Source organism: Phyllostomus discolor, chromosome 6, assembly GCF_004126475.2.
Source record: "Phyllostomus discolor isolate MPI-MPIP mPhyDis1 chromosome 6, mPhyDis1.pri.v3, whole genome shotgun sequence".
Taxonomy (NCBI): Eukaryota; Metazoa; Chordata; class Mammalia; order Chiroptera; family Phyllostomidae; genus Phyllostomus; species Phyllostomus discolor.
The window spans coordinates 73,438,831-73,460,249 of record NC_040908.2 but is presented as its reverse complement, the minus strand read 5'-3'; the positions used below and the strand labels follow the sequence as shown (position 1 = coordinate 73,460,249).

The window sequence follows — 21,419 nt, the reverse complement described above, 5'->3', positions numbered from 1 at the left end:
GAGGGATTGTTCTTCCTAAACTATTTTTATGTCTAATGTAAACTCTGACCATGTTTTAGGTATGTATTATGATTTCAACTCTTCCTCTTGTCTTCTTCACTTCATAGGTATTGAAATACAATATCTTGGTTATATATGAGTAAGTAAATGTCATGACTGTGAAAGTATCAGTACCTAGTTATCACTTAGATTGTTAGTTTCTCCACTTTGGGATTCAATGGTTTTTCCTTCCTTTCTTGTAATGTCAGCTATATATTTAAGATAACATGTTGTATTTTATTTAATATGCTTAGATTTATTTAGTCATGTGGCAAATAGTTATTGTTTTAAAACTAATAAGATAAATAAATCAAACAACCGTATTTCTTGGACCATAAGACACACTTAGGTTTTAGAGTAGGAAAAAAACATTGAAGCAAAAAATGTGGTAAAATATTTAATAATTAAATAACATAATGTTTCACCAATGTAAATGGAAACAGAACTCAACAGCAGCATTAACAACCACTATTCCTCCCAAATTTGAGGGGGAGGTGTGCAAAGTGAGTCTTATAGTCTGAGAAATATGGTATACCTACTTTAAGGAATCAATTTCAGATATGCCTAAAAACTAGACCCAAGGTTCCCAGGAAAGTGATCTTTCCTGTACTCAATCTCTGATGTAAGAAGTGTGTTGAGACTTTATAGACATTTTTTTTGTACTTAGAGAGTAGATATAGTTAAAATAGAAAGAATATTTAAGGGCTGAGGGAAATTCAGGATATCAGAAAGACCCAGTAATGTCACCAAAGGGAGTTTCTTATACTACACAAATCCCCCTTCAACAACTGAGATATGGTCTTCAGCCATATGAGCCTTTGGGGAAATTCTACAGACTTGAGAAACCACACTTTTCTGGAAATAAACTGTTTCTTTCTTTATAAAATTACCTTGGTAAGTATTTTTGAAATTAAAGAAATTTTGTTGAATTTTTTCCTGTTCTTCACATCACTAACAACTGTGTACTCTTTGATCTACCAATTTTAATATAGACATTAAAATAATCATTATTGGCATTATTTACAAAATAAATGATCATCAGTTAATTAATTTATTAATTGAATTAAACGAGTGATTGGGTTTTGTTAAATACATCATAAAACAAATAAAAGATAGAGTATTAGTTAGGGCTAGGCATACTAGACCTAGTGATACATTTTAAATTAAAACAGTAGATAGTATTATTTATCATCATCATCATCGTCATAATTGCTCTCCCAAATAAGAAGTTTATTGTTGAGCGCGGGCTGTGAACCAAAGCACTGAAGGTTCAATTCCTAGTCAGGGGGCATGCCTGGGTTGCAGGCCATGGCCCCCAGCAACCTCACATTGATGTTTCTCTCTTTCTCTTTCTCTCCCTCTCCCTCCCTTCCCTCTCTAAAAATAAATAAATAAAATCTTAAAAAAAGAAGTTTATTGTTGTGCTTTTGTCATTATTCAAAACTATCTGTTTTTTCCTCCCTTCTCTCTCCCATTTTCTCCCTATATTCAATATCTAATGACCTTTGGTCAAAAAAACTTGATCAAAAGAAATAAATATTAATTGATCATAAAGTTGCAGGTTTATTTCTGGGTTCTCTATTCTATTTCATTGATTAATATGACTGTTTTTATGTCAGTACCATGCCCTTTTGATAACTATAGCCTTGTAGCATATTTTACTATCAGGTAGTGTGATTCCTCCAAGTTTGTTCCTTCTCAAGATTGCTATAGGTTCTTCAGTAGCTCCATGTAAATTTTTAGAATATTTGATCTAGGTCTGTGAAAAAGACCACTGGGGCCTTGTTAGGAACTGAGTTGAATCTATAGATTGCTTCAGGTAGTGTGAATCTATAGACTGCTTTGGGTAATGATGTTTATTCTTGCTATCCATGAGCACAGTTTTATGCTTTCACTTATTTTGTACCTTCAATTTTTCTTCATTTTCTATAATTTTCCAAGTACAGGTCTTTTACATACTTGGTTAAATTTATTCTTAGGTATTTTATTTATGTATTTATGTATTATTGATGCAATTGTAAATGAAATTGTTTTCTAAGTTTCCCTTTGTAATAGTAGATTATTGATGTATAGACATGTGACTGATTTCTGGATACTTATTTGTATTTTGGTACTTTACTAGATTCATTGATCAGTTTTCTTAGGTTTTTTGGTGGAATCTTTAGGGTTCTTTATAGGGTTCTTTATGCCATCTGCTAACAGTGACAGTTTAATCTCTTTTTTTTTTTTGCAAATTTGGACGTCTTATTTCTTCTTCTTGTCTGATTGCTGTGGCTAGAAATCCCAATGCTATCTAATTCTCCATCTTAAGGGAAACACTTACAGCTTTTGCCTTTGAGTAGGATGTTTGCTGTGGGTTTTTCATATATGGTCTTTATCGCTTTTAAGTATTTTACCTCTATCCCCACTTTGCTGTGAGTTTTTAACATAAGTGGGTGCTGGATTTTATAAAATGCTTCTCAGCATCTATTGATATGATAATATGATTTTTATCCTTAAATTCTTCTTGATCATGGTATATTATCTTTTTAAATGTATTTCTGTATCCAGGTTGCTAACAATATGTTGAGAATTTTAGCACCTATGTTCTTCAGGGATATTGGATTATAATTTTCTTTGTTTATCTGGTGGTAGTGTCTTTATCTGGTTTTGCAATAAGGATAATGCTGGCCTTGGGAAATGAACTTTGGAATCTTCCCTCTTCTTAATTTTTTGGGAATATTATGAGAAGGATAAGTTTTACTTCTTTGAATGCACTCTAAAATTATCCTGTGAAGTTATTTGTTCCAGAACTTGTCTTTGTGAGGAATTTTTTTGTTACCACTTCAAGTTCATTAGTTACTATCAGTCTATTCAGATTTACTGGCTCTTCCTCATTCAGTTTTGGATACTTATATATTACTAATGTTGAACCATTTCTTCATGATTGTCCAATTTGTTGGCATACAATTGCAATATTTTACAATCTTTTGTATTCTTTGATGTCAGTTGTTACTTTTTGTTCACTTTTGATTTTATTTATTTGTGTTATCTCTCTCTTTCTTTGTTTCTCAATGAGTCTGGTTAAAGATTTGTCAATCTTGGTTATCTTTCCAAAGAAACAGCTCTTGGTTTTACTAATCTTTCCTTTTTTTAGAGACTCAATTTAATTTATTTTATCCCGATCTTTATTATTTCCTTCCAACTACTTACTTTGGCTTAGTCTATTGTTCTACTTCAAGTTTCTTAAAGGTATAGTTTAGATAGTTAGATTTTTATTTGAGATTTTTCTTGTTTTTTAAGTTAGGTCTGTCATGCTATGAATTTTCCTCTTAGGACTGCTTTTTTTTGAGTCCTATATGTATTGTGTTGTTATGTTCTTGTTTCTTATTTTTTCAAGGTTTCTTTAATTTCTCTCTTTATCTCATTAATAACTCAATCAATGCTTCATAACATATTCTCCATGTTTCCATGTTTTTGTGTGTTTTCTATTTTGTGTGTGTGTGATTTATTTCTAATTTCATGCCATTATAGTCAAAGAAGATGCTTGGTATGATTTCAACCTGCTTAAATATTATGAGACATGTTTTGTATTCTAACTTGTGGTCTCTCAGAAAATGTTTCATATGCACTTGAAAATAATGCATATTCTATTACTTTAGGGGAGACATGCTCTGAAGATATCAATTAATCCATCTGACCTAGTGAGTCATTTAAGGCTGCTTTTTCCTTGTTGATTTTCTGTCTGGAAGATTTATCCATTGATGTCAAGGAGTTAAAATTCCATACTATAACTGTATTGCTGTCAATCTCTCTTTTTTGTCCATCATGATTTGATCTGTATATTAGGTGCTCTTGTATTGGGTGCATAAATATTTACAAGGGTTATATACTCTTGTTGGATTGCCCCATTTATCATTATGTAGTATTCTTCTTTGTCTCTTAATATAGCTTTTGTTTTAAATTTTATTTAGTCAGATATAAATATTGCTACTTCAGCTTTTATACATGTCTATTTTGCACAAAATTTATTTTTCATCCCATTACTTTTAGTCTGTGTGTATGCTTTGTTTTGAGATGAGTCTCTTGTAGATAGTGCATATATAGGTCTTCTTTTTATCCATTTGACTATTTTACATCTTATTAGAATAGTTAACCTATTAACATTTGACATGATAATTTATAGGCATGTGTTTTATTGCCATTTTATACATTTAGTATGATCCTCTGATTCTGTTGTTTTTTAAATTCTTCTTCTACTTACTGTAAACCCTTTAATCTTCTTGTAATACTGGTTTGGTGGTAATGAACTCCTTTGTCAATTCTGGTCTGGGAAGCTCTTTTTATTTCTTTTCTTTAGTAGCTTCCCGGGTAAAGTAGTCTTGATTGCAAGTTTTTGCTTTTCCACCACTTCGAATATTTCATGCCAATGCCTTCTGGCCCAAAATGTTTCTATTCAGAAATCAGTTGGAAATCTCATGGGATCCCCCTTGTAAGTAATTGTCTTTCTCTTGCTGCTTTTAGGATTATCTCTTGTTTTTAAATTTTGACATTTCAATTATGATGTGTCTTGGTGTGGCCCTCATTTGGTTCATCTTGTTTGGGACTCTGTGCATTCCCTGAACTTAATGTAACTTTCCTTCACCAGGTTAGGGAAGATTTCAGTAATTTTTAAAATGATTTTAATTATTTTTAGAGGATAGAGAGGGGAAAGGGAAGAGAAAGTAAGAGAGAGAAATTCAATGTGTTGGGGTGACCTCTCACATGCTCCTCTACTGGAGACCTGGGCCTTGCAACCCAGGGCATGGGCCCTAGACTAGGAATTGAAACGGTGACCCCTGGGTTTACAAGCTCATGCTTAATCCACTGAGCTACACCAGCCAGGGCATCAGTCATTTTCTTTAATGAGTTCCTCAATTCCTTGCCCCTCTCATCTTCTTTTCTGGTCTACCTATGATGTAGGAAGTTGATACACTTTATCTTGGCTTATAAAGTTCCCTTAAACTCTCCTCATTTTTAATTATTAGTATTATTTATATTTTTCCTGCTTTTGATTGGGTGTGTTCTGCTATATTATCTTCAACACTGATTTAGTCTCTGCTTCATTCCTACCCACTGTTTATTTCCCTCTATTGTGTTTTCAGCCTTAGATACTGTATTCTTCATTCTGATTAGTCCTTTTTTATGGTTTCTGTGTTTTTTTTTCATGTTGTTGTAGTTCTCACTGTTTCTTTTAGTTTTAAGTTCTATGAGCATTAGAACTATCTATCAATTTTTTGATACTCTATCAATTATCAATTGATAGAGTATCAATTGATACTCAATTATAGTATCAATTTTTTAAACTCTATGTCTTATAAGTTGCTTGCCTCCGTTTCCTTTAGCTATTATTCTGAAAATGTCTCCTGTTCTTTCACTTGGGGCGTGTTTCTTTCTTCCCTTATTTTGTCCACCTCTTTGTTTTTGGTTCTGTGCATTAAATAGATCTGCTATGACTCCCTTTTTTTGGTATGGTGGCCTTATGTTTTAAGTGTCCTAGGGCTCTCGTGCTGCTGTTTTGTTTTTTTTTTTTTAATCACCTGAGCTGGGTGTTCCAGAATGTACCTTATGTTGGTTATGTGGTCACTCCTATTGTAATTGAGTCTTGATTGCTATTGGTCTAATTGTGCTTAGGCCAAATTCAGGCTGGTTTAATATGAGGATCAACTCCAACCATAGTGTACAAGCTACTGTGCAGGTGCTGACCACATGAAGCAGAATTTATCTCAGCAGGACCTGACATCTGCCAAGATCTCCCTTTGAATATACCTCTTATGAAGCTAATTGGATCTTGATCTGATGTGTCTGAAGCTGGTCACTGTATGTGTTGGTTTTAAGGCTTCTTGGGAAGTGTTCTAGCACAGGCAAATGTCAGAAGCTGCCTGTGATTAGCTCTGGGGAACCTGTTTGGAGCTACAAAGAATCCATAATGTGTAGTTGTCTCTGTTGGGCTGAGAGTTCATGTGAACGGTCAAACCACATGCCCAAACTGGCTTTTACCAGCACTGGGCTCTGGGACAGGTCAGAAAAAAACCCAAGTCAGCCCAAGATCTGTCTCCACCTGCCTTTGCCTGTTAGCTGCCTATTAGTCTCAGTCACTGAAAGAACCTCTGGTGGCATTTGAGTTGTTGTATGAGGTATGTTCTTAGAAAGTCACCAGGTAAGGGCAGGTGGTGTTCACCAGATCTATACAGGTTCAAATCAGCACCATTGCTGGGTCAGAGGCCTCTCAGCCAATGTCCCCCCAGTATACAAAATTTTGCTGCTACCTTCTGCATTCTCACATACCTTTGCATTGGGGTGAGGTCTCAAGGAGTCATGGGGGTGAGGCCAGCAGAATTTATCTGGCCCAAACTGACCAAGATTTGACCATGTGAAGAGGAGGCTCTGCACTGGTTTGGTGTGCAAGGGAAATTTTTCTCTATCCTAGAGTAAATCAAATCAGTATTGTCCAGATTCTCCTAGGTGCCCAATCTCAGCATCCAGGGAGGCCAGGAATTGGGAGAGGGGGAGAGGCCAATCAGGCTTGAGGGAAGTTAAGGGGAGTGGCCCTCTTCCAAGATTCTGTCTCTGATTCTGCACTGACCTTGGCAGAGTAGAACAATCAAGAGTAGGGAGGGTGGAGATACTGAGAGCACAGAGTATGGGACTAGATTTCATATGAGCAGAAGGAACCAGTCAGCTTCATGGGAAAGTGGGTAGAATGATCCGCACTTCAAAGCCACACAATTCAGTCACAGACCCCCACAGAATCTGCCTAGGCATCCACACCTCAGCCCAGGCAACTGACTCCTCAGCAAGGCGCCAGCTCTCCAGTGAGGGGCAATAGGGAATCCACAGGGTAGGGCTATTGCTTTCTCCTAGGCTGATGCTGCAAAAAAGGTAGTGCTCCACCAATAAAGATGTGGTCTGTGATATGGGAAAGTGACTCAGCATGAAGATCCTAGTCCTAGTGGCTTTCCCCTCACTTCTCTTCCCAGCACCAGAAACCCCAGTCTCTTCCTGCCAACTCTAGTTCAGTCTACTCTCCCTCCACTGGAGCCCAGGGTACATGCCTGTAAATGAGATTTTTGTGCATTGGCCCTTTCACAGCACTGCTCTGTATCTACTAAACTCATATCTCTTTCTGGTGGACCAAATCCCTGCTGATTTTCACAGCCAGATATTCTATGGGCACTCCTTTTCAGCTCTGGTGCCCTGGGCTAAGAAGCCTGGTATAAGGTTGAAACCCCATAATCCTCAGGGGGAGCATTTGTAGTTGAGCTATTCTCCTGGATTCTCAGCTGCGGCCCATGGGAACAGGGCCAACCCTTTTTCACACCTCCACCTTTCCTAACAATTGTGTGTGGCTTTTTCTGAAATTTTTGGTAATAAGACTTCTCTTCAGCTAGTCTTCAGTTGGTAATTTGGGTTGATTGTTTTATTTTTTTAGTTGTAATTTCAGTTTGTTCCAGAGAAGAGGTTAATATCATATTCACCTACTCTACCACCATTTTGGATCTCTCTTTTTTTCTTTCTTCATTACATTTTTCCTAAGCTGAACTTCATGCTGCTCCACAATTTTAAACTTCTGTTGCCCTTTGATGTATGTGTCTCATTCCTTCTGTTGTTGAAAGAAATAAGTCATCATGAAGCTCTTTTCAAAATATGAAGTGGTAATAAGTATTTTTAGAATAATTAAAAATTATTCTCAGTTTCCTGCCCCTCTACCAATTTCTACCCTGTCAGTTTTGAGGATTTTCTAATGCTCCTCCAAGTCCTTATATTTATCCAGCTTAAAAAGGTAGTAAAAGCATTCTCAAGTTCTCAGTCTCCTTTTCTCTAACATTAGGGTCTCATCTGTCTCTTCATGCATTTTTCATCTTCATTAATATTTATAGAGCATCACAATATAGCAGGTACTGTATAGCAGGGCAGACCATGTGAAGCCACTTCAGCCACTGATGATGCAGAAAACATCTCTTCAGAAGCTCTTTGGTCCTGTAGTATTTCTCTCTCTGTATATTTAAAATCCCTTCCCAACACTCATTAAGTCTTAAGGGAAACTTTATAATTCTTCCTGTAGATTTATGCTCTCCCTTGGACTATTATTCACCACTAAATACTGTTTATTTATTCCCTTTTGCCATGCACAACATTTATGAGTAAAAAATTGATTGAACTATGAAACTACAAAATAATCTACTTTATGGTTGCTGCAAATAATAATCCTGTTTTACAACCTTGGCCCACCACTGAAGTGTGCCACTGAAAAGGAACTGATTTGTGCTGGCTCCCTTCTTGTTCAGGTGTCCAAATTAATAACATATTATTCTTCATCAAATTATTATTTGGATATATTAGGATATATCCAAATATATTGGATATATTAGGATATTTCTATCCTAATATACTAGGGCTGGTAGATCAAACAGAACCTAGCTGAGGAGAGTAACTGAAATCACTGTCTGCTAACCAAAGAAGACAAGAGAAAGGGCATGGCTTGGCCTCTGGTATACAAGGAGAACATCTTCAAATTATCAGAATTTTTTTCTTTAGGGAAATGCTCTGATTTGATTTTCATCCTAATATAGTCAGAGCACAGCTACTGCATGAAGGCAATACCTATGGGTTGTCCTACCTATGTTTTATTAGAGATCCATTGGGGTAAAGGAAAAATTTGGCCCTCTCCACCCTAACATGTATTGCTCGTTGCTTTCCTGTGTAAGAAATTTCCAGTGTAAATCTCTAGGCCGATGATCTTTTCAGGAAACTTCATTAAACTGTCAGGAAATCTCAATAGAAATAACTAACATTGCAGTAAAAAGACTCATAGTAGTTTTGCTTGTTTATTTATGCTATTACAAAATTTCTATGAACCTATTTGGGCTTTTCTCTCATTTATACACCCCAGATAAATGATAATTTTGTTATATTTACTGGCAATATCAGTAATAACATTTTGAGTTCAACATAGGTGCTATCCTTTCACAAATGTCTGAGCCTGGTTTCAACATTTTGATATATCAGAATCAGGTGAGGAGACAATTAAAGTAAAACTTCATTATTTGGTTTCATTAAATATAGAGTGAGTAGACATTCTGGTTTTCATAATTTTAAATTTAAATTTTATTTTGATAGGAAAATACAATGCATTTTAACAGAAATTTAGATAAAAATAGTAAGATGAATCAGTAATACAAATGGGGTTGTAAGTCAGATTGAGCTTTTTGGGGACCACACAACAATTTAATAGAAAGTCTTTGTGAAAAGATTCTTGTGCTAAAAATATTTTTTTCCAAATGGCTCTGAAAGGCTAGAGTTTCCATAAAATGATTTTTTAAAGATTTAGGTTATATTACAGTTAATTATTCAATGGACCATTTCAGTATTACCAGTTGAATTTTATTTAAATGATTACCTGCCTGATAGAAACAAATATGAAAGTGGAAAATGATGACAAAAATTTAGATTAATTTTTTCTACTTTTTAACAAGTTGGGGTTTTGTTTATATGTGATGTTGATTTCTCTGTATAATACATAGAAACATATGGAAATTAATCTCAAGAAGCAGTACCAACCAATACTGTGAGAATAAATTGTAGCATCCATGAAAACAGAAAAACACAGTGTAGCTTTCATTTTGCAAGCAAATGTAAGGAAATCTGAAGTTCTACTTTCCTTTCTTCTTTAGGAATTTTAAGCATTTCTGCATATCAAAAGATATCCTTTGCAGAATAAAATATAAAAAAGATATCGTTTGTGTTAACTAGGTATAATGATTTCATGTTTCAATCAAATTGAACATGAGCACAAGATGGTATTTGGAAATAGTTAAAACTGGGGATGGGGAGGGGGCAGGAAACAGCTAAAATCAGTATTTTTATAGATCTGTAAATTTATCATGGATACTGACTGAAATTAAGACAACTATATGTAAAAAAGAGGAAGGATAAGAGTCATTGTGACTACTTCCTCATAATCTCCCTGGAAAAGAAAATGCTTTCTCATTGCTTAAGAATTTCTGAAACTAAGTTAGAAAGTAAAAAAAAAAAAAAAGATGTAAAAGATGCTTGCCATATTCTTATTACCATGTGCCTTGACAGGAAAAACAACAGCATCTTGCCTCCTCAGCTTATCCCTCATCAGTGAACTCTTCCCCAAACAAGACACTGCACATCAGCCATTTGGGATCTTTTCCATCAGTGTTGTAACAAGCTCTTCTGTGCAGTTTGTACTCACTGTAAAGTGTACAGAAGCCAAGAACAAGGAGTTGGTAATCTGGGCACCCACAGTTGTGATGAAGCATCGTCAGTTTAATCGTCCAAATCAAATATTTGGCTGTGCTTCATCAGATGCGTATCTCATATTGTCACTGTTGTACTGGCAGGGGAGCAGAGCTCTCACTGGAGGAGAGGCACCCAAGGGGGAGGGTGATGGGGATAAAAAGTGTCCTCACTGAGTGTGCCACCCTTCTGCAGAATCTCCAGCCCTTTTCTCATCTGAGACTCAATCTAAACCTGCTGCCTCACTTGACAAGTGCCAAATCTGCATAAATCTAATAAAGACTGCAGCAAAACACACTGTTTAACATTATTTCTCATATTACTAGTATTTTACTATTGTAGTATATTATCCACTTCTATGCTGTTATCCATGATGTTGATGTGGTGACATGCTTTTGAAAAGCACCCAGTCAATATAGCAGTTTTTGCATGTATTGTTTTCATTTGGTTCTTAAAACAACTCTAGAAATTAAGACCTGTAGATCAGGAAGTCACTTTTGTATAGAAGAGACCCTAAGGCTTTCAGAGGCCTCATAGCTCATATAAGGAACTGGGAAGACAGTCTCTAAATGTATGTCCACTTTGCTGAGTCTGCAATGCTACGTCTCCATCTTCAATGATTATCATTAAGAAAAAATACTGACATTTTAAAAACATTCACCCTCATCTCACAAATGTGCCACTCTCTGTCACAAATGTTCAAGGAAAAACCTCTGTGGCTGTCTTCAAAATTTGCTACAAAAATAACATTTTTATTTGTATATCCTTCATTGTTGGGATAGAGGATCGATTACACAAGCAAAGGTTCATAACATTCCTATGCCAAGCTGTTACTCTTGTTCTACCAGTTTGAATGAACTGGGCTGACTATTTTGGTCCTGATGCCCCCATCACTCTTACTTGGGTTCCTTCTAACACTGGGTTCTGTTTTGTTAATTTTTCATGGACCCAACAGCTCATCCCCCAAACCTAGAACCTATTTCTGAACTTTATAGCCCAGTGGCTTATGGTTTCATTCTATTAGTAGACTTGCCATTGTGGCCTGCCTACTTTCAGTTCAGGTAACCTGCCCTTAGATTTCCTATTGCTGGGTGGCACCCACCTGTTGGAACCAATTGCTACTTTTTCTAAACCTCTTAATGCTATATTTGCATTGCTGTTTATTAATTATAAAAACTTTCTGACATGTTGTTTAGCCTGCTGGTTCCCAGAAACACCCCAGATCTACTTCTAGATTTTATCTACCTAAAAATACATTGTAAATTATTAGATCCTGGTTTCTCTCACAACTCCTCCATCCTGTTTTTTTTTTAAACAAGCCAACTTTATACGTAGCCTAAAATCTGATGAATAAAATAGATTGATATTCTAATAGTTCATAGAAGTTAGTAGTTTTAGATTTGATAAGGTGTGAGAAAGTAAGCCATGTAAATAAGGAAATAAATGAGTAATGTAAATAGCATTAAAAAGAATAATTAAGAGTAGATTGGAGAATTGAGCTTTAGGGCAGTGATTGATGACAACTTATTTGAATATGAGTAAGGAAAATAACAGGTGGATTGGGAAGGAAAAGAAACGGTGAGATATATTTCAAAAAACAAAGGGACATTTCACTAACTTTTTTAGTAATTCAATACGCATTTATTCAGCACATTTTTTATGGATTATATGTTACCCCCAATTCATGTGTTGAAATCCTAGCACCCTCAGTACTTCAGAATATACACCTTCTTTTGAAACAGGGCCCGTGTAGATGTAATCACTTAAGATGAAGTCATACTGATTAAGGTGAGCCCTTAATCCAATATAATTGATGTTCTTATAAAAAGGAGAAATTTGGACGGAAAGATACATGTAGAGGGAAAATAATGTGAAGATGTATAAAGAGAAGATGGCTATCTACAAGCCAAGGAAAAAAGCCTGGGACAGGTCTTCTTATCAGCTTTCAAAAAGAGCCAAGCTTGCTGTCATGTTGATCTCAGGCATCCAGCTTTCAGAACTGTGAGGCAATAAATTTCCATTGTTTAATCCACCCAGTTTTTGGTACTTTGTTATGGTAGCCATAGAAACTTAACACAAAATTGAGTGTGACCTTTTTCTACATTTTGGAACACCAGTGGAAATGGGGTGGAGGCAGAGCAGTTCTCCCTGCTTTGAGAAACAACTTGAATCGTTATACAGGCAAATAAGTATGCATTAAGATGACATTATAAAAATATAAAGTGATGATGCTTGGGAACATGAGAGTAGTTCCATTAGAAACATGACATTTTATCTGGATATTAAGAGATGGGCAGAAATTTGTGAGAAGATGGAAAGTGCACTCTAAATTAAAGGAAAAGACAAGGCACCTGAAAGGGTTTAGGGGACAACAAGAACTCAAGGGTGCTGGAGCATGTGTATGGTGAAAGAAGATTGAGAAATGAGGATAAGAAAGAGTAGGTTAAAAATAAGGATATATCAGCTAAGAAACCCAGATCAGTGATATGAGGGTTTTGATTTCTTTGGAGGACAACTTGAACAGAAATGTTAAAGATGGAAGGGTTGGAGAGGGATTGGCAGCAGGGAGCTCAGATAGCAGGCTCCTTAAGTATCAAAGTGAAAACTCATCAAGCAGGGTACTTAGGCAATATCCAGAGAGCCCAGACAGGAAAGACAGAAATCCAGGGGTGTCTGTGAGTACAATAAGCTAGAACTGGAACTACAAATATAGGAGATAGATTAGGAAGTGAGGGGTGAGTAGGAACAAAATTACAGAACTTATCACAGTATCTGGCCAATGATAGAGGTTCAATTAATGATGCAGACTCTGACTAGTGGGGTCTGTGGTGTTGTAGATGTGACAAACAAATTCACATGGACTGCAGAAGTCCTGTGGAGAAAAAGGGATCGAATGGCCACTCTCTGAGTGAGAGACTACCCCAACTCTTGCCTGGAAAGGCTTTTATTGCTTTTCTGGGAGCATTACCTCAAGGAAGGTCTTCATTCATCATTGTCAGGCAGTATTGATCAAATAATAGATAACATTCAAAGAACTATGAAGGCTTATTCTGAGTCAGAGTCAGTTAGCTAAAGGGCCATAAAACTTTAGGAAACAAACTCATTTCATGCTTGGACCCTTGTTAGAAAATTGAGGACATTCCTAGCAAAGCATGTTTCACAGGATTTATGCATTCTTTCTTAGGCTTGATCAGCCTGGGGAACCACCTGCTCCTACCCAGGGCTGCAGTGCCCTTGGTAATTGTTTCAGGCTGAAATCAGGCAGGGGAAGTAAGGCAGCCAAGTGATTAGGAGATTTCTTGAAGACAGAATGAGGTCTCAGGCTATGTCAAAGCCAATGGGTGAGGGTCCATCACCCCCTTTTTTCTTTATTCCCCAAGTCCTTCCCTGAGGGCCCCTACATAACCATGCCTGTCTTAGGTCATCCCTCCTTTGAGGAATCTTACCTGTCGTTGGCTAATCCGTCATCTGCCTGGGAATCAAGCAGGATGAAGTAAAAAATGGCAGAGGTAGTGCCCCTGCTAGGGAGATAAGCTTTGTCTCCTTAGTGGCTTATGGTCCCAAGGTCTCTTTACTCATCCTTAGCCTGGGGAGTTACAGCTTCTGAAACCAGGCAGCATGGTTCCCAACCAAATTAATGCCAATTATTTATGCAGTTCCTCAGCCTCCAGGTAGAAAATGAGTTGTAAATATAAGAGGTGGAATGTGTTTGGAGGAGGATTTGAAAGGCAGGAGGTTGTCTCTTTACTCATTCAAAATGTCTATTGAGTGCCTGCTCTCTGCCAGAGATTGACAATGGATGGTGTTAAAAAAAAAAGTAGATTATAATAATATTTTAAGAATTAGTAAAAAGCATACATTACAATGCAAAAATATTCTGACTGCAAGTTGGCTTATAAATACAAAGACACAAAAAGAAAAACACATGGATGAACAAGTTTCCTACTGTCCCAACCTACTATCCAGTGAAACCACAGCCAAGGAAATGGCCTTGGCAGAATCAGCAAGGAAAGAAGACTCTGTTGAGCTTAACTTTAGTCTGGCATAGTGAAGAAGCATGAGAGGTACAGAACAAGTGTGAGGCCACTGATGTTTGCCTGCCCCCAAAAAGGCTTGTGGAGAGGTATTACTGCCTGGAGAGAAAGGAGGAAAAGAGTGAGAGGGAGAGGAACACGTTGTCATTTGAAAAAATGACAATGAATAAGTACCTATCAATAATAACCTTAAACATAAAAGGATTGAATGGTCCAATCAAAAGACAGAATAGCATGACCCATATGTACATATGCTGCCTACAAGAGACTCACCTCAGAGCAAAAGACCTACACAGACTGAAAGTGAAGGGCTGGAAACACATATTTCAAGCAAACAGACAGGGGCGGGGGGAAAGCCGGGGAAGCAATAATTATGTCAGACTAAATAGACATCAAAAAAGAATCATAAAAAAAGACCCAGAAGGTCACTTCATAATACTTAAGGGAAGAATCCACCAAGAAGACATAACATTATAAATATATATGCCCCCAACATAGAAGCACCCAAATATATAAGGAAAATCTTGGAAGACTTCAAGAAAGATATTGACAGCAACACAATTATAGTAGGGGATTTCAACATCCCACTGTCAAAAATGAACAGATCTTCCAAATAAAATATCAACAAAGATGCTGTAGCATTGAACAATGTACTAGATCAAATGAACTTAACCAGTATATATAGGGTCTTTCATTCCAAAGAAGCAAAATAAACATTCTTTTCAAGTGCACATGGATAGTTTAAAGATAGACCACATGAGAGGGACACAAAACAAGCCTGAACAAAGTCAAGAAAATTGAAATTATATCAAGCATTTTCTCTGACCACAAGGACAAAAAAAATTAGAAACAGAACTCAAAGAAAAAACTCAAAAGCACTTAAAATCATGGAGATTGATAAACATGCTATTAAACAATGAATGGGTCAAGAATGAGATCAAGGAAGAAATCAAATTCTGGAAACAAATGAAAATGAACTCACAACAACCCAACCTATGGACACAGAAAAAAGAAGTCCTGAGAGGGAAATTCGTAGCAATAATACAGGCCTACCTAATAAAAATAGAAATATTTCAAATAAAAAAACCTAACCCTATACCTACGAGAACTTGAACAACAACAGGGACAGCCCAGAGCAAGCAGAAGGAAGGAGATAACTAAGATAAGAGCGAGAATTAAATGACATGAGACTAAAAGCATAATTTTAATGATCGTATATCCAGGACTTGGTTCTTGAAAAGAAAAACAAAATTAACAAACCTTTAAGCAGGCTCATCAAGAAAAAAAGAGAGAATACCCAAATAAACACAATCAGAAATGAAAGAGGAGGGATTACAACTGATACCACAGAAATACAAAGGATTGTAAAAAGTTATTACAAAGAATTATATGCCAAGAAATTTGAAATCTAGGTGAAATGGACAAATTTCTATAAAAATATAATCTTCCAAACTCAATGAAGAAGGAGAAAACCTGGACAGACCAATAACAACTGACAAAATTGAAGCAGGAATCAAAAAACCTCCCAACACACAAAAACCCTAGACAAGAGGGTTTCACAAAAGAATCATACAAACATTTAAGGAAGAGCTAAACCCTATGCTTCACAGACTATTCCAAAAAGTCCAAAATGATGGAAGGCTCTCAAACTCTTTTTATGAAGTGAGCATCATCCTAATCCCAAAATCAGATAAAGACACAACAAAGAAAGAAAACTTCAGGCCAATAGCCCTGATGAACATAAAGACTAAAATACTCAATAAAATATTGGCAAACCTCATCAAACAATATGTTAAAAAGATCATACAGCATGACCAAGTGAGACTCACCCCAGGGATGCAAGGATTGTACAATATCACAAATAAATGAATCTAACATGTCACACAAACAAAAGCAAAGACAAAAATCACATGATCCTATCAAAAGGTGTAGAAAAATCATTTGATAAGGTACAATACCTATTATGATTAAAACACTCAGCAAAGTGGGAATAGAGGGAACATTCCTCAACATAATAAAGGCCATATATGAAAGACCTACAGCACATCATCCTATTTGGGGAAAAAAAGCTAAAAACTTCCTCACTAAGATCAAGAAAAAAAGCTAGGATGTCCACTTTCACCACTGCTATTCAATATAATATTAGAAGTCTTAGCCACAGCCATCAGACAAGAAAATGAAATAAAAGGCATCCAATTAGAAAAGAGGAAACAAACTGTCATTGTTTGCAGATGGCATAATAGTATACATAGAAAATCCTATAGACCCCACCAAAAACTGCTCAATCTTATAATGAATTTGGCAAAACTGCAGGATACAAAGTCAATATTCAGAAATCAAAGACATTTTCATATCCAACAATGAAACCTCATAACAGAAATCAAGAAAAAATCCCATTCCATAGAGCAACAAGAAAAATAAATAGCTAGGAATAAAGCTAACCTAGGAGGGTAAAATACATATACTCAGAAAACTACATAACATTGAAGAAAGAAATTAAGGAAGAAGACACAAACAAATGTAAACATATACTGTGTTCATGGATTGAAGAATTAACATCATCAAAATGTCCATACTACCCAAAGCAATTTATAAAGTCAATGCAATACCTATTAAAGTACTAATGGCCTATTTCACAGATTTAGAACAAACAATTAAAAATTTATATGGAACCATAAAGGACCCGAATAGCTGCAGCAATTTTGAGGAAAAAGAGCAAAGTAGGAGGGATCACAGTACCTGATATCAAACTGTAGTACAAGGCCACTGTAATCAAAACAGCCTGGTACTGGCATGAGAACAGACACATGGACCAGTGGAACAGAATAGAGAGCCTAGAAATAAACTCAAGTCTCTACAGTAAATTAATATTTGACAAATGGGGAACCAGTATAAAATGGAGAAAAATAGGCCTCTTCAACAAACGGTGTTGGGAGAGCTGGACAGCTACATGCCAAAAAAAAAAAAAAAAAAAAAAAAAAAAGGAAAGAAAAAAAAAGAAAGAAAGAAAGAAAGAAAGAAAGAAAGGAAAAAAGAAACAGAAACTCAAGCACAAACTTACACTATACACAAAAATAAGTTAAAATAAGTTCAATGTGGATAAAATATTTAAATATAAGTCATGACACCATTAAAGTCCTTCAGGAAAACATACGCAGGAAAATCTCAGATATTCCAGGAAGCAATATTTTCACTGATATGTCCCATAGAGCAAGGGGCATAAAGAAAAAGAATAAACAAATGGAATCTCATCAAAATACAAAGCTTCTACACTGCTAAAGTAGACAGCATTAAATTGAAAAGGCAACCAACCACGAGGGAAAACATATTTGCCAATCATACCTCAGGAAAAGGGTTTGATCTCCAAAATATACAAAGAACTCACCTGACTCCACTCTAACAAGATGAGCAACCCAATTAAAAAATGGGCAAAGAACTTGAACAGACACTTCTGCAAGGAAGACACACAGAGCATCCAGAGACATATGTAAAGATGCTTGGTTTGCTAGCCATCAGAGAGATGCAAATTAAACCACAATGAGATACCACTTCACACCAGTCAGAATGGCTATCATAAGCAAAAGAAACGAACAAGTGTTAGATAGGTTGTGGAGAAAAGGGAACCCTAGTTCACCGTTGGTGGGATTGCAGACTCATACAGTTGCTGTGAAAAACAATATGGAGTTTCCTCAGGAAACTAAAAATGCAACTCTCTTTGACCTGGCAATCCATAGCTAGGATTATATCCTAAGAACCCTGAAACACCAATCCAAAAAACCTATGCACACCGATGTTCATAGCAGTACAATTTGCAATAGCTAAGTGCTGGAAGCAACCTAAGTGACCATCAGTAAATGAATGGATCAAAAACTATGGTACATTTGCACAATGGAATATTACTCAACAGAAAGAAAGGAGGAGCTTCTACCCTTTGCAACAGCATGGATGGAACTGGAGAGTATTATGCTAAGTGAAATAAGCCAGGTGGTGGAAGACAAATACTATATGATCTCACCTTAACTGGAACCTAATAAACAAAATAATCAATCCAGCAAAACATAATCAGAAACATAAAAATTCAGAACAAACGAACAGTAACCAGGGAGGAGATGTATGGGGATAATGAGGAGAAAAGGTTGAAGGGTTTGCAGGGACAACTATAAAGGACACATGAACAAAACCAAGTAGGGGTGTTATCAGGAGACGGAGGTGGGGATGGCTAGGGTGGGGTGGAGAGTTGGGGGAAAAGTCCAAAAACTATAGTTGAACAACAATAGATTTAAATTAGTGTAAAAAAATAAGAAAGAGAAAAACATCAGTGTATGGTTGTCTCTTGTATGCCCCCTACTGGGGTCCTGGCCCAGAACCTAGGCTTGTAACCTGACTGGGAATCAAACCAGTGATCCTTTGGCTAGAAGGCCTGCACTCAGTGACTGCACCATACCAGCCAGGGCAAAATTCTTTGATTTTAAATTTAAAAATTTTTAAAGATTTTATTTATTTTTCTTTAGAAATATATTTATATTTCAATTTTATAAGACTTTGTTATTTTTAAAAGATTTTACATATTTATTTTTTAGAGAGGGAAGGTAGGGAGAGAGAGAGAAACATCAATGTGTGGTTGCTGGGGGTCATGGCCTGCAACCCAGGCATGTACCCTGACTGGGAATTGAACCTGCGACACTTTGGTTCACAGCCTGCGCTCAATCCACTGAGCTATGCCAGCCAGGGCTAGACTTTGTTATTTTTAATATTATCATATACAGTCAGTCAACATGGAGATTTAACAAAATATTTACATATTTATACTTTTTTTTCTTTTTATTCTTCCCTTCATTTGGTTTAATTTTTTCTGCCTGAAATATCTATGTATTACTTTCTCAAAATTATATATTATTGATTGTATTATTGCAATTTTCCTTATTTGTGCCCCTTTCCTGCCCCACTCAGTGCCCTCAACTCCCTGAGGCAATGCCCCCACCATTCTTCTTGTCCCTAGGTCATTCATATAAGTTCTTAGGCTACTTCATTTCCTATACTGTACTTTACCTCCCCATGGTTATTTTGTAACTACCTATTTGTACTTTTAAATCCCCTCACCTCTTCACTTATTCTCCCCCTCCCCCCTCCCATCTGGCAACCTTCCAGTAAATACCTTCTTTGATCTTGGTTTTAAGATTCTCTCTTTACCTTTAATCTTTGGCATTTTAGTTATAATGTATGTTGGAGTGGACCTCTTTGCTGCCATCATAATTTGGACTCTGTGCTCCCTGCACTAGCCTACCTATTTTCTTCACTAAATTATCTCCTTCTGTCAGCCCTATGAGGCAAGTGTTGGACCTCATAAAATTGTCCCAGAGACTGTTTATACTATCCTCATTTTTTTGGATTCTTTTTTCTTCTTGTTTTTCATGGTTGTTTTTTGATTCTTTATGTTCCAAATCATTGATTTGATTCTCAGCTTTATCCACTCTACTGTTGACTCCTTATAAATTGTTCTTTGTTTTAATTAGCGTATTTTTTCATCTCTGACAGGTATTTTTTACTCTGCTTGGGTCCTCCCCAAGTTCCTTGAGCATCCTCATAGACAATGTTTTAAACTGTGCTACTGATAGATTGTTTATCTCCATTTCACTTAGCTCTTTTTTTCTGGAGTTTTGATCTGTTCTTTCATTCAGACCATGTTTCTTTGTCTTCTCATTTTGGCAGCCTCCCTGTGTTATTTCTATGTATTGGATAGAGCTGCTTTGACTCCATGTCTTGGTAGTGTGGCCTAATGTAGTAAGTGTCCTGTAGGGGCCAATGGCACAGCCACCCTTATCACTCAAGCTGGGTACTCAAGGTGTGCCCTTTGTGTGGGCTAAATGCACCTTTCTCTTATAATTGAGTTTTGGTTGCTATTGACAGGTCAATGGGAGTGATTTGCCCAGGCAAGTTAGCTTCAAGGAGTGACTGTGACCACTGACCACCTGTGGCAGACTCTGGCCGCAGAGTCCCACTTGTTGTACTGAAGATGAGAACAAATGCACAGGCTACAGCAATCCTGTGGAGAAAAAGGGGGTGACACAGCCCACTCTCTCAAGAGAAGAGCTCCCCAACCCTTGCCTAGACAAGCTTTTATATTTTCTTGGGTATTTCATTAAAGAAGGATTATAAAATACTGTGTCCACATTTTAGGTACACTCAAGGAAATGAAAATAACAAATGCAGAAGGGAAAGTCAGTGAGCTGATTAATTAGCTCTATCCTTGGGGAAATTTACACAGGCTTTGGAAATTATCTTGAAGATAGACAATACATATCTATTATTTCAGACCAGGGTGAGGGAGTTTTAGCAAGAGCAAGCCATAACAGTCTATATGCATTTTCTAGGCCTGATTCCCACAGGGAAACTGGATCTGAAGGTCTGGCTCCTGCCCACCACCTTGTTTCTGTAGCTTCTCCATACAGAGGTGAGTCACATTTGCCAGACCAAAACAAATCAGTCCTCTACAACCACCAACCTTTGCCCTCTGTGGAGGATCAGCTGTGCACAGGCAGAGTGGTGGTGCTGCTACATGGTCTGTAGCTATCAGCTGGGTATATTGGCCCTGGGGTTTCCAGGGTGGCGCAGCGAAGGTCAGCCCCCACCTGTGTTTTGTCTATGGCACCCTGTCTGAGCTATAAAGCAATCTGAGATGGCCACTACTTTTGCTGGGCTTGGAGATCCCCAGTTGAAGCCAAGCTGTGACAATAATCTGATTGCCACTAGGGTTCAGTGAAGCCATCTATTATTTGTTTGATAGGATTTAAGAGCCAAACCAACCACTCTTATGGAAAAGCAGCTTGGGTGAACCCATAAGTTGGTTGGGGTAGAGCTTCTGTGGATCTCCATGGTGCATCTCACAATGTTAGCCAGGTTGATGTAGTTTTCAGATATGGCACCAGCCTAGTAGCTCTGTGGGGAAAGGGTTCAGTAAAAGGACGATGGGTTCTGCTCACCCTCTATTGGGAACTGCCCTGCCTGGTATCAGAAGCTGTTAACCCCCCACCCAAGGCTAAGGCTGAGGAGTGGCCTTGGACC

At 37.0% G+C, this 21,419-nt stretch overlaps 1 long non-coding RNA gene across 1 annotated transcript; it reads right to left on the bottom strand.

Annotated features, from left to right (window-relative positions):
• Positions 1 to 428: 428 nt before the first annotated feature.
• On the bottom strand, positions 429 to 13,453 carry LOC118501522. The gene is made up of 4 exons (XR_004904144.1): positions 13,441 to 13,453; positions 13,071 to 13,082; positions 5,131 to 5,133; positions 429 to 556 (listed from the first exon to the last, which is right to left on the bottom strand). It is a non-coding gene; the product is annotated as an uncharacterized LOC118501522 (long non-coding RNA).
• Positions 13,454 to 21,419: the final 7,966 nt, after the last annotated feature.